This window comes from Lepisosteus oculatus, chromosome 17, assembly GCF_040954835.1.
Source record: "Lepisosteus oculatus isolate fLepOcu1 chromosome 17, fLepOcu1.hap2, whole genome shotgun sequence".
Classification (NCBI taxonomy): domain Eukaryota; kingdom Metazoa; phylum Chordata; class Actinopteri; order Semionotiformes; family Lepisosteidae; genus Lepisosteus; species Lepisosteus oculatus.
The window spans coordinates 10028618-10046599 of NC_090712.1; positions in this window are offsets into that span (position 1 = coordinate 10028618).

Sequence of the window (17982 nt, forward strand, 5' to 3'; positions counted from 1 at the left end):
AAGAAACTTGTGCCAGGATGTGTGCCCGTGAAAAGTAGTTCAACGACTTTTTTGGCATGTTGTGGTATGCAAGGATGCTGATGTAAATTAAAACTAGAAAAGAAACTCAACCTATAAGCCATGCATGTGGAACAAATAATTGATATCCTGCGTCCCTGATTTTTCTTCTGACAGCTGGTTTATAATAGTATATGTCATGATTAACAAGAAGCCTTACTGTACGAATTTCACACAGACAGCTTGTGGGAAGCTTTATGTTATCTGGTAGCGTGTTTGAGCTGACTCCAGATGGGAGGGCAGACAGAAATGGTGCAGGAATATACTCTCAGTTTCCAGCAGTGGAAGATCACCTTTTGTGGGAGAGTGGCACCAACATGCCGCTGTGTGATAGTATGAATAATACAGCACAACCTTTTCCCTGCAAGTCAAACTGCGTGTGTAGGCTATGGTCATCACTCAGACCACTTACACATCTGTGTTTACACGACACTGGTCAACCCCAGATAAAGAGCAATGTAAAAAGCCTCTTCAAACTGTGAGCATCCACACTCAGCCCTTATTATAAGGTTTTCTGATGTGAGGATACCACTGATGAAGCTACTCTACCTTGGCTGTCAACTACATTAAATCCCATTAAATTTGCCTTCATTACAACACACACCTCATTATTAAATGCACAGCACTTGCTCCCCCCATATTGCTCCTCTAGTGATTTAATGATGAGGTTAGTGACAGCATTATTGCAAAGAATTATGAGAAATGGTTAATCCATTTCTAAAGCGAAGCTCTAACCAAAGCATTATATTCTTAAACAACCTGTACGTTGCTGAAAGCTGGCAGCGCATTAAAACCAGTTTAGAAATGCACTGTTTTTTTAATAGTTTTAGAAGTAGATTCCTCAGTTTTTTTTAATGGTATCTGGAAGGCTTCCTTGACTCATTGCTGAAAGTGCCCTTTTTGGGTTAACCGTTGTTCAGTGAGATGATACGTGAACGCAAAACTGAAACTCTAGATCACTGCTTCTTATTTTTAGTTTTGCATGGAACAGAGTGCCTAAGGGGGGTACCTGTCACCAGAAGATGGAGATAATCCCTCTGAACACTCTAGGAAGACAGGTGGTAGATACACCCACTCTTACGGCAGTCGTTCACCAGCTCAACAACACAAGCAAGAATGCAGTAACCAACAGCACGATTCATTAACTGCTTACAGCACACACGTTTTTTCTATTATGCTTCCCCAGGTCGTTTTTTTCTTTGTGTTTCACTCTCATCTTAAGTTTACAAAAATCTCTCAGTTAAAATGCAACAAGGAAGCAGACACTTTCACCTGATCCTGATAATGTTAACACACGATCATGTTCACCAAATTTTTTTTTTCCCCGAAACATCTCAGACTTAATGGCTTCAATTACTGTCTCTTTAAAAATAGCAGGCCAACCTAAAGAGACTTGAATTCCAAAAGGATGATGTCACAGAAGGAGCCTAAAAGTGTGCTCCCTTTCACTTTTTCTTCTGCAGCAATGGGATAAAGCATTGTTGTGGCAGTTTAAGGTTTATTGCTCTCCAATGATTGTGATCACATTCCAAAGCGAAGAAAAAAAAAGGTTATTTATCTTTGAGGCAACAGTTGTCTTAAATGATAACTGAATTATTTAAAACAATGTTTGTGGGATACTTCTCTTCAGTGTGCTCCCTTGTAACCTAGTGTAAATGGCAGTCTTCTCAATTTGGAAGGTAGAAGTTCATAAGCTTATCAAACATTCTGGCCTTGTCTGGTCATCTTGCATGTGTTCATAAATCCCTTATTTCTTTCTCCCTCCCTTTTCTTTTCAGGGGTGGCGTGACAGTCTAATCGCTGCCCTTGCCCTAGCCCTAGCTGTTTGTCAAACACTGGAGGTTAAAGTCTATAGATAGACAAGGAACCTGGAATGCAAGGTGTGGACAGCTAAGATAAAGTAAAGTCCCTGCAAGGGGGGATGTCTGCTTTCTGTCCTGTTTTGGAGTTTAAGGGTCACGGTGTGAGTCTCAGTACAGTACATGTAGAAAAACAAGCCTTTTTTATACACTGCAGGATATGGAGCCCTATAATGTTTCAGAAATAAAAAGGATTACATACTAATATATCCCCTGCAGTGCATCCAGCTAAAAAAACTGTCAAAAAAAAATCCCAGGGTTTTTATGAGGAAGGTGCTGACTGACTCCAGCTCATGTGGATTAGGAGGGCAGGGGTTCCTTGGCAAAAGAGAGCAATGAGGAATAGCTCATAGACACAGCCCAATGTTCACGCCGCATTCCAGTAAAATAATACTTTGTTGATCGCTAACTCAATCTTCAAGAAATTAGCATTGCTACATTGTTTGGAAAGGTATTTTAAAAAAGTTTTTCTTCCAGTTCCATAGAAAAAAGCTTTTACTAAGGTTAAAATTGGGATATATTTCTTTGCCCTTCAGCACGTACTGCTTGTATGTGTTGTATGAGCACAGGTTACAGCCATCAGACTGTTTCACATTCTCCTGTTTCTAAGATATAGCAAGCCAACATTTTATTGGACCATCCAACATGGTAACCACTAATACACACTTTGAGGCTTTTTTCCCCTTAAAACATATGAAAGGGTGGAAAAGGTTCACAAAATTCTTAGGGCACTCTGGAGCTGGGTGTTTGAACAGTATGTTGTGTGTGATGTTTCTACAGTAGTTCATGAGAAAGCCAGTGAAACCCAGTTAAATGGTCACCCAATAAAAAAAAAAACTGCTAAATGAATTTTGTATACTTTTTATGGGTTTAATGCATTACTTAGAACAACTGGTAAATACCCGAAAGCATTTTGTGTATGTAGGACTTTGTCTTGGTTTATGAATTTGGTTTATTCATTTTCAACTCTTAAAACCTGTGATGTAGCAAATCCCCAAACTGAAGTTTTAATAAAAGGGCAGGTCTTGAAGAGTACAACTAATCTGCTTCAAGGTAAGTCTGTTTCTGTCTGTGAGTTGCTTAGCTTTTCTACCTTAAGTTAGTGAGCTGGCTAGGTCTACAGAGGTTAATTGCAGCTGCAATGAGGAAAAGGCCAGACCACCTTTCGAAAAAAGGTAATCACAGAGGACAGCTGAAGCTATTTTTCAGGACAGGGGGGAGAGTGGAGGGGGAGGAGGCTGGGACTGCCAGACACGATAGTAGTTCCAGAAACAGAAAGAGTCTGTGTTATGTCTGGAGGTCTTAGTATTTTGTGTTAAGGTGACCCTTGCACTATGCTGCCTCTCTGTGTTTTAGACACATACAAGCGCACACACCACCAAGGTATTCTTTGGGGACAGGGCTTGCCTCAGCCTCTCCAGACCTGCCCCTCTTCTGTTAAGGTAGAAGGTGAAAGGTTCGTTTTTTAAAAACCTGAAGATTATGTTTCACTCCACTGAGCACCTTTGTTGAGACAATCCACTGAAAGGAAGCACCTAGGTTCGCATGTCTCACTCAAGGATCACGAGCTAAAAATCATGCTTGTGTTCATTAGTAATCAATGTGATCCCTCTTCCTGGGGCTGGCTGCAGCACTGCTTATCAGAAAGGGAGGTGAAGTATGAAGTCCAGGAGCTGCCAGTTGTTCCTCAGAGGCCATGTTTTCTTCACTATCGTCCATTTCATTTGTCCAAGTATCAGTACAACTGACAACCAACAACAAAAACTTTCTATCATTGTTACACTAAAAGGTTTTATTCTTAGTGGTATATTCAGTATAGCCTGCCTGTTAATGACTTACAATAATGATTTGTGGAGAACTAGTAAGAAATTCCACATTTGTAAAATAAAACCACTTCTTTTTTTTCTGTAATCAGAATTGAGAGAAAATGTATTTAGTGTGGTCAAAAACAAGTATAATATAAGGAAGAAAGATTGCTTATGTATCTATTATATCTATTTTCACCCTTTGTTTAAAATGTACTACTTAGCCTAAAACATTCTGTAAGTTTCATATTATTTAGACATTTCCCTCTACTTTGTTTAATTAATACTCTGTTGGAAAGGCAAGGCAATCCCAAAATTAAATTTCTGTAACCATTTCAAAAACCAGTTTTCTAATGATTTTGAATGCTAATAAATATTAATGTAAGATGAAGAGCTGTGCCTGACAGATTAGTTTTATAAAATGACCATCTTATGAATGACCTCTGTTCTCTTTTTTATAATAAAAGGCTGGCACTGTTAACTTTACTGCACTGCCAATAAAAGGCAAAGTACATAATTTAGAATTTTAGAATGTTGGAATTGCTTGGATTAGGAACATGGCCACAGTAGGTTGTGAAGTGTAAAAAAAACAAAACAGGGAAACCTGTGGAGCAAGAGAAGTCTTGAAATAGATGTAACACAGCGTGATTAACAAGGTCACTGTAGTGTAAAAGTACTGCCAGACTCAAACATGATTTTGGGATCATGATTTTGATCCACAAAAGTACAGGAAGCTGATTTCATTGGGCAATGTCAAACTTGGCATATCACAGCAAGGCTGCACTGGTTTCAGAAATAGTCAAATCTGATCATGACCAAAGAGCAGGCACCTCAGAAAACTCTTCAAATGCTATTTATCACTGGAGGTTAAATTAAACCCTTTTTTTAATGAAAATACAAGCTAAAGGCTCTTTGCACAGGACTGAAAATAGTAATTGACCCTTAAAATTACAGTTCTTTTTACAAAGAACCATTTTTTTGCCTGCCAGGTTCCCTAACTGTGGCAATTAAGCAGCACCAGAGACATTTAAGTTCATAAGTACTGCTCCCAGATTGCACATGGCAATTGTAATTGAAATAAAGAGAATTCACTTTGGGAACCTGGTGGGAAGATGAGCAAAAAATATTAAAAACTGAAGCAGTACTATACATTCATGACTGTTAAGATTCCTTCTCAATGTTTCATTTTGAATTATCTTAAACTCAGAAGAGCTCATGTTTTTCTGAAGGAGTAGAAACGTTTAAAAAATCCATAGTAAAGTCAATATGAGAATCGAACTAATATGGGTATGAATATTAATTAGCTGTTTGTGTAATCACAATGCTACAGATGTCAGAAAGATTCTGTTGCTGCACTGGGACTAGAAGTTCCATGTCCAATTCATACTTACACCTTTATTTCATTATGACTGCTGCTCTTAACTCCCAGTGTATCACGGGTGTTTGTTCTCTCCTATGGGTTTACCTTTTGAAGACATTGTGCTGATGCTTTCTTAATAAGAAGTATTATACAGTTCTCTACATATCTGTGTTTCATGGTTAAACTCATTCCTTCTTGTATTAAGTGACATGGCCAAGGTCGATGCTGGACAAGCAGGGTAGCAGATGACAGGTGAAGATATCGGAGGCACCTACTCCATGATTCTTCACAAAGGAGCTCTGTCTTTTGCACATGGTCTGCTGATAGTGATGAGTAGTTTGTGGGGGGATCAGCCAACACAGAAGGAGCCTTAGTGAGTCTAGTTTCTTGAGTGCTGTTGTGCAGTGTGTACTATCCAGACAGAGAAATGGAGTTCATAAACAGACGTTTGAGAGGTGAACAAATAGTAATCTTGTTAATCTACTCTCTTACATATAAGTACTCACCTGCTGTGCACCCCTTTTGCACAAATCTTTTCTATCACTCCTTCCTTCACCATTGCCACACCATAATTGGTTCATTCTTCACAGCCGGGAAAGTTTACGCCAAACACTAAAATATTAAGTACGCTATCCCTTTATAGTCATTGTCTCATCTTGTCGAAATTGGAATTTGACTTAACTATTGAAATAGCAGGAACTAAGACAGGCTCATACAGGTCAGCTGTGTGGAACCTTCCAGACCACAATTCTGGGAGCAGAGAAAGTCCCAACCTTCTTTAAATTCAGTAAATCATTTTTACTATGGCCTCCATCTTCTTTTAAACAGTCACCTGACTACTTTAACTCAGTAGGGTCAATTCCTGCATTCCAGGTCGTCAACAAATTCAATATCGGAATTGTTTTATCTATAATGATGGACATGCTTGGGGGGGGGGTTTGTAAATAGTAGCAGTTTGTTTTTGAAAATAGATGTATTTTTTAAAATATGTATTTGTACATTTGTCTGTGGTTAAGTTTTAATTTATGGAATCCATGGAACTGACTGTAAAGCTTCCTTTGGAAAAATGAAGAGGAAGTGTAATTTATTATATTTGATATTAGTTAGGGCACTTTTGAGAAGCTTGTTAAAGTCAGGTAAGCCTTTAGGCCTTTTTCTGTGTATTCTTTTAACCCGTCTGTTGTGGCTTTATGGAATCATTGCCTTCATGTCCTAATTATTTCCAGATAGCATACTGTACAAGGTCCTTTTATCTTTCTGTATTCACATTAGGCATGAGAAATTGGTACTTGTCATAAAATATGGCTGTGGCAAATGGAAGTGATATCACAGAAGCAGGGGAACATTTGTACACATTCAGCTCCTTAAATTAGTTTTGAATAACTTGAAAACCATTACGTCTGATGTGGGGAGAATTACCTGCTGCAGCACTGTCTGGATAATATTGGCTGCTCGAAAGGCCAGACTGGTAGTGAAAAAACACGGACAAATTTAGGTGGTAAATGAAAAAAAGACACAGTCACGACTGGAAGTATTTGTGAAGTTTTCTTGAATGTTTGAATAAGGCACACAGCTGGAACAGATCCGAATAGGTTTTAAAGTTGTTACTTAAGGAATCTTTTCCCTGTCCTCAGGTACTGCTTTTTATTATTAGTAGTATTAATATAGAGGTTTAAAGCTTTGTGCCATACCTTCTAGCCTCAGAGTTATCTCATGTTTCTGCTATTGTTCTTGAAAGTAGACCTTCTTTGTTTGAGTTGGCCAAGCTCAGGCTCAGGGCACAGTTTCTCTGGCAATCACTCAGTACCTGGGGTACACACCCATTTGTCATTAAGGCCAGTCACATGCTTGACCTGTTCTTCTGGCCACACCACGCCTTGAAATACCTTTTATCCAACCATCCACTCTTACTGTTTTGTGCTGTGCTGACATTTACCGAAACTACATATCTGGCAGTTAAAAAAAAAGTATGTTTATCTTCTTGCAAGTTCCTGCACAATGCTAGCTTGAATGTATTTTGTATATATAAAAAGTAGTACTATTTATTTGCATAGCCTCCAGCTGAAAGGGATAGAGCTCATTGGGAGTCCTGTCATTAGAGTGCATCATCATTGCTATTAAACATTCATCTTTTAGATTAAAAAGCGGTAAGCCTTTTAAGTCGCTGAACTTGCACACTGGAAACAATTACCTAAAAATAACAAAATTATCATAACTGAAATGGAGCCTGCCAAGGCAAAGGCCAAATAATTAGTTTCAGAAACTCTGTTTTCATTGTGTGAAAATGCATGAGCAGATTGTTTAAATTACCTTTATGCTACTCATCTGGGCTTATGCTGTAAACAGGAGCTTACAGATCTGTGTAAAAAACTGTGAGATTCTTCAGGAAATTCGGTTTCCTCTCTCTCTCTCTCACTCTCACTCTTTGAAAACTCATTAAAATCAAGATGTAACAATCCTCTAATGACAAAACACTAAACAAACCTGTTTTTTTTTCCTCTGTTCACTTTTTTTTTGTTAATTGTATGCATCGATGCATAATCAGCCAGCAAGCAGGTTCTAGTGCTTCCTTCCCCAAGATCTCCTTGTTACACTACCGCGTACTTTTCAATGATAGATAATGAATAAATACTCTGATTTTTATATATGCCAGAAATCCTGTGTTTGCTATGGATAATTCCTGGAACATGAAACAGACGACTAGTGGTCACCAGTTGATACACTGTTCTTGGACATTCCTAATGCAAGCTGATACATGATTTCAATGCTGAAAACTAAACAGAAAAAAAAATAATGTGCAGAAATATATGCTTAAAGATACACGATCGCAGCCTTTTTACCAGACAATGTGGTGCAATGTAAGTCTGTCAGGTATTTCTATGTCATATCACAACACTCTTTGTACATGGGTTCCTCTGCTAATTAGAGGAGAAAGACATATTTTGCGCTCTGCTTTGTGCTCCCCAGTGCTGCTGTTGACGTGTCATTGATTCCTCCGCAGGGCTGTGGGCTGTCTGAATGTGAGCTGGTCACTGCCCCAGCAGACCCTCGGCCGGCCTCTTGATTGACACTGGCCTGAAGTTTGCAGAGAGGGTTCGCCGGGTTCACAGGCTGACGCTGTGTCCTGAGGGCTCCGGGTTTGAATGTCAGTTTCTCTAATAATCTGAACCAGTGAAAAGGTCAACTCCAGTGTCTGGTCATGAGTCGAATGTAAGATGGTGAAAGCACGCCGTGCCATGAGGTGAAATTGATTGTCTAGCAGAGGGAAAGCAAATGGTGAGCTTGAGAGAAGTGGTGAGGGGGGAACCGGCAGAAAAAAATAGAGATGTGCTCAAGTTTTTCTAGAATATTAATTTACGGGTTTTTTAGTAACTTAAATAAATGTTAATAAGTTAAAATAACTTTAAACTTCTTTTTATACCACATTTTCTAAGACATGTATTGGAAATAATAATCATAATGTTTGTTCAGCCTAGAAGAAAAACAGTTGCATGGTGGTTATGCTCAAAAGCAGTAAGAGGTAGTCAGGAACATACGGAAATAAGTATATCTTATAAATAAAGTTGAATTTTTTCAGAACATTATGCTACAGTCAAAAGCTTGACAGAAGGTAACTACAGTGTGGAATGAAGTTGTTGGAAAGGTTAAAAATTATTGTGCATCACTCAATAAGTGTTTAATTGAATTTTTAATCACCTGAAACATAGAACACACTGCAGTAGCCCCCGGTGGGACATGCAGGTTAATGATGAAGATGTGCGAAACCCTGTGTCTGAAAGATGTAGCTGGTGTTTGCAAAGACAAGGACTTTCTCATGTGATAGCCTTTGACATGCAGTGCCGGACTTCACCCTTGACAGATGGCAGTTTTTCCAGATCTCAGACATGCTTTCCTCTGTAAATACTGAGATCCGTGCTGGGACTTGCTCTAGATTTACAGCCGGTTTTGAAAAAGAACAAAAAAAAACTTTAGACTAAAGGCTGAATCAAACTTTTGTAAGAAACCAGCGGCTTGCCTTCTATCTACACGACAAAATCTAAAACTATAGATAAGAGAAATAAGAGGCTTTGCATTGCTCTTGAAGTTTAAAAAAGAAGACACAAAAAAAGATTCCTGCCCTTGGCACTCTTTGTTTGAAAGGCATCATGGGGCTAGTGGATGGTAGTATCCGTTCTGGGATCAAGTGAAGTAAAATAAACAAAGGGAATATTTTTTAATACCTCCGGATCAGGTTGCAGTCGATGGGGGAAGAGTGGCGCAAGGAGGTCAAGTGATTTGTCCAAGGTCACACAGCACAACTCCAGCTGAGCTGGGATTTTAAAGTCAGTGCTGTATTACTGTTGGCACCATTTCAGCTTCTCTGCCCCAACGTTTTATCAAAGGTTTCATTTGTGTCATTGAAAAAAGATTTTTTTTTCCATTTGTGTTTCAGTGCCCAATAAACAAAGGAAGATTTTATAGAAAGAACAGTATGTGAAACAAATTCTAGTTATGTTGATATTTTAGTCCTGAAAGTTCCAGTATATACAGTACATATACATATACACACCCATATACATTTATATACAAAGTATCCAGTTACAATAATGACTTGGTGAAGTTCATTACTCTGATCGGAGTGGTTACTACTGCACAGAATTAACAATGTGCTTGCATTCATATGAAACCTTTTCAAATATCATCAAAGTTATAAAACATTTTATTTTGAAGCTATGAAATCAAATATATACACTTCTGATTGAATACAGGCTCAAAATGCAATACATATCCAGATGACTTAATGTAGAAAACACAAAATAGAATGTATTGGCTTTTTCTGTATTGTTCACTTTGCTTAATTCAGTTGTGAACAAAGTGACTTTGTTTCTAGAAGACTATAAGTAGAGGCTGTTTTATTACTGTTCAATTTTTTAAAAAATTTTGGAACCATTGCATTGATGCTTTTATTCAAGATATATGTAATGACTCAGACAAAGAAATTAAAAATCTCTTCATTAAAGAATTCATTTCCTGTAGGTTATTCACCAGTGCTAAATCATTCCATGTTTTTATCTCCTATACACGTTTTATTTCTGTCATGTTGTTGTTAATGCATGGTTTAATAGATACAGTAGCTTTAAAACATAATTTATCTGTCCAGTAGTTTATAGAGAGAGAGAGAGATGGCTCAAACATGACCGCTATGCAGCTGTTATTTTAATGATGACCTTCAGTATCTGAAACTCCTGAATCTGCAGAGCCTTCCTTCCTCCTGCAATATCTTTCTCAATAACGAATGATGTCCCACCTCCTCCATCTTCCCAAAAAAGGAAACAAGACAAAAAAAGTCGTAGTGTTATTCAGACAAAGACATAACACAACAGAAGCAAAAATAATAAAAGAAAGAAACTGATAAGTCCCAGTTTTGGGCTGCTCCATCTAGTCTTATATTAATATATTAGAAAAGACAACCACAATAAATTTTACATGTTACTGTAGACTATGATTGATCAATGTATAATAATATCCCTTTCTTTGCTTCCGCCATTAGGAGAGAGAGGTCTGCCATGCTGCCCCGTCTGGGCTCAGGTCAGCCCCTCTCTTTAATACGGAGGCTGCTGCTGCTGCCGAGCCTGTGAAATGACTCTGTGACAGCCGGCCATTAATTACCATTATCCAAGCCTAATTCATTCATCCCTTTCTCTCTCATGCAGAGGGACAGCTAGGTCTGAGGGCACTCAGGAAAATGTAGGCATGATTCCATATTCTTTATGCAGAGAACGCTGCCTGCTACTTTGTCGGTTGCAGTGGCTAATTGAATTGGCTTGTCAACAAAGCCGTTGTCATTCAGTAAGTGAATTTGTTGTATTACTCGCAACACAGCTGCTTCAAACAGCCAGCTATTTCCTGAAGGCAAAGCAGACCTATGCTCTGTCGAAACTGGGCTTCTTTAATTGATACATAATGCTCTTTATAATGCACCTGAATGCTTTTCTGCATTTTGCAACAATACCAGTGCCCCCTGGCCAGGCAGGCAAGGCTGGACTTCCATTCAGTGCCTTTCGCACAGGTGTGCTGTTTTCAGCCAATGAAGAGCTGACACATGCTTTTGTCTAAGTCATCCTGCCTTGTGAAAAGCTTTCCAGAAAGCACAGTCCATGTCTGAGCACAATGGGTACAAAAGTCCAACAATTAGTGCTGTTGTAGAAACTCCTGTGTGTGTTTTATGGACAATGTTGTTACTTGTACATTTGCACAGGCAATGACTGTTAAACACATTAAGCCAAAGTACGAGCAGCTGCAGGTCAGCGCAAAGGGGCCAGTGGTGAAAAGGCTTGTTTCAGACGTGCAAAGGAGGAAGTGTTTGGCCTTGAGGAAGCTTTGCTGACCTGTAATAAATTTAGCCGGCCGCAGTCTTGAAAGGTCTGAAGAGGGGGACTTGGACGGAATCCTCCTGTAGTAACGCCTTGCCTATACTGGGAGATGGTATCAATAGATAAACATTCCCCGAGGGGATCTGGATTATTTTTGGAAGGAAATCCCCAGTGGTTGGCAGCAGCGAGTTACAACAGCACCCTGCCCTGCGAGCCGTTTGGCCCTGGAGTCAAATTCATGCCAGTAAGGCAAACATTATGCAAGTTAAATATTAGGGTGTGCACAATATGCTATATGTGACCTGGACTGCTTAATTGCAGGGCTTAGAGCAAACAAGATAAAATAAAGGCCATTATTCACTCACTGCCATGCCCCTTTGCCATAATAACTGAAAGAATAGTCAAAGTACACAGGAAGCAATGACCACAAGATCTGCTCAGGACTTTTCCGAAGAACTTAACCCTTCACAGCCCATGCTTCTTGCAGTGACTAAGACCTGCATGATTCAGAACTGAATAATGCAGTTGGTATGAGCAGATGAAAAGCATCACCAGCTAAGGGGATTTTGCACACAGGGCTGACTCCGCCTATCTTACAGTCACTTCCTTGTTCAAACTGGAGATGGGTGGCAGGACTGCAGCCCTGCCTACTGTACGTGGATGTGTTCCTCCCTGAGTTGTCTAAGCTGGCACTGTGCTGACCTGCTCCGCTCTGTCTCCTTGGTGCTGAAGCAGAGCCCTGCTGCATGTCACAGAGTGGCTGATGATTATCTATACCAGGGTCTCAAGGGTGCTTGGGCTTTGCTGGCAATCGGAGCTGAGCTGTTTGAGCTGATGGCTTTTAAAAGCGGTACAAGGCCAAGGCACGATTACCGGTCACTCACTATAAGCTGCTGAGGGCGGCCACATGATACCTTATTTTTCCACTGTGCCTTTTTAGCCACTATACCCTTGCAGAGGCTTGACAAGGTTATGCCAGTGTGTTCTGAGTATCTATTGATTTCCACCATCAAAGATCCCTGCAGTCAGTCAGGGATTTGCTGCTTCAGATAACACCCTGTCTTCATTCTTTAACTCTTCCTGACCCATGTCCTTCCCCCAGATTCAATTTCACTACCATTACTGTGTACAGGTCTGTACCCATTATTCTTTCATTATCACCAGGAATGCACAACTGCCATTTTTGGTCTTTTTTTTTAAAGATCATGTTAAACAATTTTTGCAGGAGTGTACTATTTGCTTCCCTGTCCTTTTGTAAAGGAATACGTGACAATTTTTACATGCCAAAAGATTCTTCTCCTGTCTAAAGATGATGATGATGGTGATGATGATTATTATGCAATAATTCAAAGCAAACACTATTCAGGATTTCACTACACAAATTGTAAAGCTGACCTTGCAATGCATTTTCAAAAGAATTTTACACCATTGTAAAAAGGGAGGGTAATGAAGATGTTATATTTACTTCACAATTAATTAAATTAAATATTTTGAACTATTTCCATTAAAGAGATAATGGTTGTATAAACTACTCTAGGGAATGTGTGGCTCTTTATTATTTTATCTTAATTCATACTTTGCTCTTAATGCAGAACACGTGTCATGTACACAGCTAACCATTTTCAGCACAATATACCTGCATTACTCACAGACAAAGCTCATTGGACTGAATTAAATAGACTTCTACAGACTTTACAATGGAATACGTCTCCTGGATGACCTGATTTCATCCACCCCATGGTGAAAATCTGCTGCAAATGCAAAAGGTCGTTGAAATTAGCTACTACAGCAACTCCTAAATGCTAAAAAATGTTTTCATTTCCAGATTTAGAAATTATTCATAAGATTTTTTTTTTCTTGGAATCGTTTACTGTTAGGATAAAAAAAAAAATTTGGTTTTATTATGCGGTTGCTTAAAAGTGACTCCCACCATGGATACTGGAGTGGATGGCTTATTGCCAAGGCCAATTGCAAGCCACCGTTGAAACCCGGGGGGTAGATTTTCATAAATTATTCATCATTATACAAAATAATCCTTCGTTGGATTGGGAAGGGGGTGGTGGGGTGTGTGTGTTGAGGATTCAATATAAATATGCTTTCTATTTCACTCAGGGTCCATCAATGAGATATTGTAAATCTATATACTGTAAGAAATACAAAAGATACTGCATAAATACAAGAATTTGCTACATAGATAAAGTGACCTTGCTTAGATTAATGAAAGTTTAGACCCAAACAGGCCCTGTTGACCCCGGCCAAGGATGTCTCAAGCTGGAATGATAAAAGCTTTGTGTTAGGCCAGTTCTGCACATTGGAATTGTCTGAGGTAGCATAGACAGCCAACAGGGCCAACAAAGCTGCCAAAGAGGATACTAAAGTTATAGAGTATTTTTCCATGGTCAAATTTGTCCTAATTCGTTCACTAATTGTACACATTTAAAATCACATTCATTCACTATTATGTTCTCCTTTCACAGAGTGCAATCCTCTGTTTAGACTTTCCATGCTTACCCGCCAGTGGTTGTTTGAAGTGTTAGTAAATTATGTGAAACAGGGTAAAAAGTCAGGGTAAAAAGAAAATCAGCCTATCCTGTTGCCATGCATTAATGAAGGTTTCCAAGTGTTAAAGGTTTGTGCCTATTTAAGCACTGTTATTCAACTGCTATTTGACTCAGGTATTCTTATTCTAAAACACATTATTCTTGCCAATGCATTCTTTAGAGGGATGATAACTGTAGGCCCACCCAAGATGGACAAAATTGAAATGTGTCTGGAATGAAGCCATGTCAGGGTATTCCTGCATCACTCATTTTCATGCCCTATCGACTGGGAAAGAAGTATAGCTCTAGTGAGAGAAGGTAGGCAGTGGAACCCAATATTTGCGTTATCCGGGGTAAAACAGAATCACTAAAAGAAAGAAGTCAAATAAGCTTTTATTTATCACCTCATACAAAAAAAGACCTTTCTCTGTAAAAGTTATAAAGGACTGTCCTCCAACTCAGACACCTTGAATACTCCTTCCCGATATTAGCTGTGTCTAGGCAATTGTGGACAATGGCAGACAAGTCAAGACAAGGAAACCTTGAGGGATTTTGCAGTTGGGTTACCTGGTCAAGGTGCAAAGGGCATGAAAAATGTGAGACTATTGAAGAGGATTAGAGAGGTTATTATGTGCAAAAAGGAAAGGTTACTATAATACTTTTATTCCCTGCTGTGTGAGCTATATTCCATCTGATGTAACAACAGACTAGCTGAGGTCACTCATTAAAAGAGCTTTAAGTGCTTCTCTTTAAGGTGGCATTTACAGTTTTATTAAGGTGGAAATTTCTGTTTTAATAACAAACTAATTTTCCCTCTATAATTGTTGCATTGGCAGCCATCTTCCCCTTGCATTGGTCTATCCTTCCCAAGCAGTGTTAAGAGTATAGAGAATTTGATTCTTTCTAAATCACATGAATATAATAATCATAATTTGTCACTGAGCATTATCCTTTATGATGGTTTTGAAAATAATTTACAAAGTAGTTAGCAAAAGCCTGCCTTAAAGATAAAAAAAACACATGGATTTCTATAAGAAAGTGCCAATAGTTGTAGTTGTAACAAAAAAAGGGCTCATATCAACTCTGTGAGAGAAGTCATTCCAGTTGGAAGGATAGAGGACAGAAATATAAATTCTGCTGACTCCTGCAGACATATTAGTAGTTTTGAGCTTTGGAAATGTATTTTGATGTCATGCCCTGTTTTTATGGCACAAAGAAAATAGCCACATTAGAATGATCTGCATTAACATAATGAAGAACATCTGAGCAGCCCCTCAGAATCTGGAGATTTGCTTTTTCGGGATGATCCTCTGTTTAGCATTTTTAATGAAAAACAAGAATTCTTTTTTCTTCCTGATTCTCCTTTCAGTAAACCCATACAGAACATGTTCCAAATACTGTTTTTTTTTTTAAGTGTAAAATTTCTCGGCCTTTTCAAGTTTTGAAATTTGTCTTTCATAAAACTGAATGCTAAGATAACATTAATGGATTATGAACGACAACAGTTTTCTACAAGATAACCACTGTCCTCTAATAATTTACTGTGGAAAAAAATGTCAAAAAAACATTTGTAATAGCAGTCTGTTAATCCACAAACATATTGCTATGGGCAAAATATTTTTAAATTGAGGAAAAAATTAAGAGTCTCCTCTTAATGCAGTCTCCTTTGTTTAGAGAAACCCAAACTAAAACCTGGAGTAAACATTTCACTGTGCTCTAGGAGGTAGTCAGTGTCATCAATAGTAGTGTCACAGGGAAATTAATATTGCAAAGTTATCCATAGGTGTGGTTTGGTGCAATACTTACTTGGATATAAAAGGACAACTGTATCAAGAACCCAGTTTCTCATTAATTTGTTTTTTATACTATTAGATGAAACATTTTGTTCAAATAGATGAAACATTTTACAAGCTCCTTTCTGAAAAAAAAAGTACTTTTCTAAATACTACTTTTCCAATTTGACAATTTGTTGGTTGAATAACAATGTGGTGAATCAAGCACTTAACAGAAATGTAATGGGAACAAAGCCTTTCCCCTGATTAATTTATATAATACATAAAAGCCCTGTGTTTATCCTATGTTTTTTTTTAAAAACAGCAAAACTCAATAGGGAAAATAACAGATGACCCTGTTTTTCCTTCAGAATAAAGGTTATAGCCTTTACTTTTTTAACTGAAAAGTTTTCGTTCTCTTTAAGTGCACCTCGGGATCCGTGTCCTGTGTGTGGGGATTTCTGCTGACCACAACACATAAATCTTTTGAGAAGCACGAAATACAATGTTAGCGGCACCCCCCCACTCCCCTCCAACCGACCCCCTCCAACCCGCGTCGTTTTTTTATTTTTTTCCCCCCTGCTTCAGTCTCATTCTGTGTGCGAGTGTGTGTTAAGTGCTGTTGAATAATAGTGACCTTTAATAAAGGATGGGATCCTGAGACTATTTTCCCAGACACGCAGTGACCTTTCAAACCAGACTGGGGTGAGGGGGTGTGGATTGTGGACTTTGAACCGGGCAGTTCCCGCTGTGTTCCTCTGTTTGCCAGGCTACTTTTTATTGTGTCACGGGGAGCGTTCTGTATGCAAAGCAGGCTGAGCTGCCAGCCTGAACCCTTGCAAATCAATTTGTCTGTGAAGGCGAGTCCACTGGAGTGAAAGATGGTAGAGCAGGACAAACTGCACCTCTCTTTGTGACATCATTGGCTTTGGCACTCATGTCAGTTATAACAACACTAATGGATTATCAAAAAAGGCAGAGTATTAACCCTTTCCCAACTGTATTTTATTGAAACCTTGGAGCAGAAGACAAAGAATGTGCTACACAGTCATGTCTAGTTGGAAATACTCTCTTTCTCAGTCTTTTTATTTAAAATCTTTGGATCCAGACAAATCAGCACATGTACAGTACTAGTCCGCTATGAATACCCATTGTTTAAGTACTCCAGCCGTAAAGAAAAGGTTTTCACATGCCCGTGAAATTCTGAATGGAAGATAAGGGTCTTGCCTCTTATATTCGAGGGAAAAAATGTGTTTGAGCCGGTTCATACGTTGAAGGTCACAAAGCATGTTTGCGTTGTTTTTGAAATATCTGTCCTCAGGAACAATACGATACAAATCTGAGTGGGCTGGGAGTCTAATTACATGACGCGCTTCTCGAACTGATGGGGAGGTCAGAAGTCACTTTGCACTTTTGATGAATTTATAGAAAAGCATGGTCTGAAACCAGAGTGGAAACCCTTTCCTCTAAATGAAAATCGGAAGCAGTGCAGGTGAACACATATTTCCCATTTTATCCTTCCGTTCACTGTAACAGAAAATCGCTGTAGCATTCAAAATGAAGAGCTTTATGGTATTCTTCAGTCTTTGTATATAAAAACTAACTGAAACAACACCATATGGGTACTTTCAAAAACAGGAGATCAAATAAGATGTTTAATCCATAGTTCTGCTACTTCCTTGGCTTCCAAATATATCAGACAGAATTTAATAAAAGTGGACAACGTTCAACAGAACACGCTGGAAGGATAGTGCCCCCAGGAACCTAGGAGAAATTTTTCCTTTCAAACTCAAGAGAACTTTTGCACACTTTGCATATTCTATTATAGTTAAATGTGGTACATATATATGCGGTTTGGAATTTGCATATTTTCATTACACAGAAAACATAAATTCAACATGGTTTTAAATTAATTTTCATAATACGGTATGTTAAAAATAAAGTACTTTTTTCATGTGAAGGGTCCAAGACGGAAGATATCGAAGGCCTGGCTCATTTGATTATGAAAATAATGGAGCTTTTTGAAAAAATGTTAATGTTACAAGTCTGCTTTTACTGCCTTTGTAACTGAACATTAAAATCATTTTGTTGTCTAATCTTGATGACAGCCCTTTCTTCTCTCTAGTTTACCTGGTTTAATTCAAGCAGCAGAAATTATGAGAGAAACTAACAAAAAGTAATAAAAATCCTGTGCAACCCTATGGATTACCTCATGCTCAGTAACAAAACAAGGATT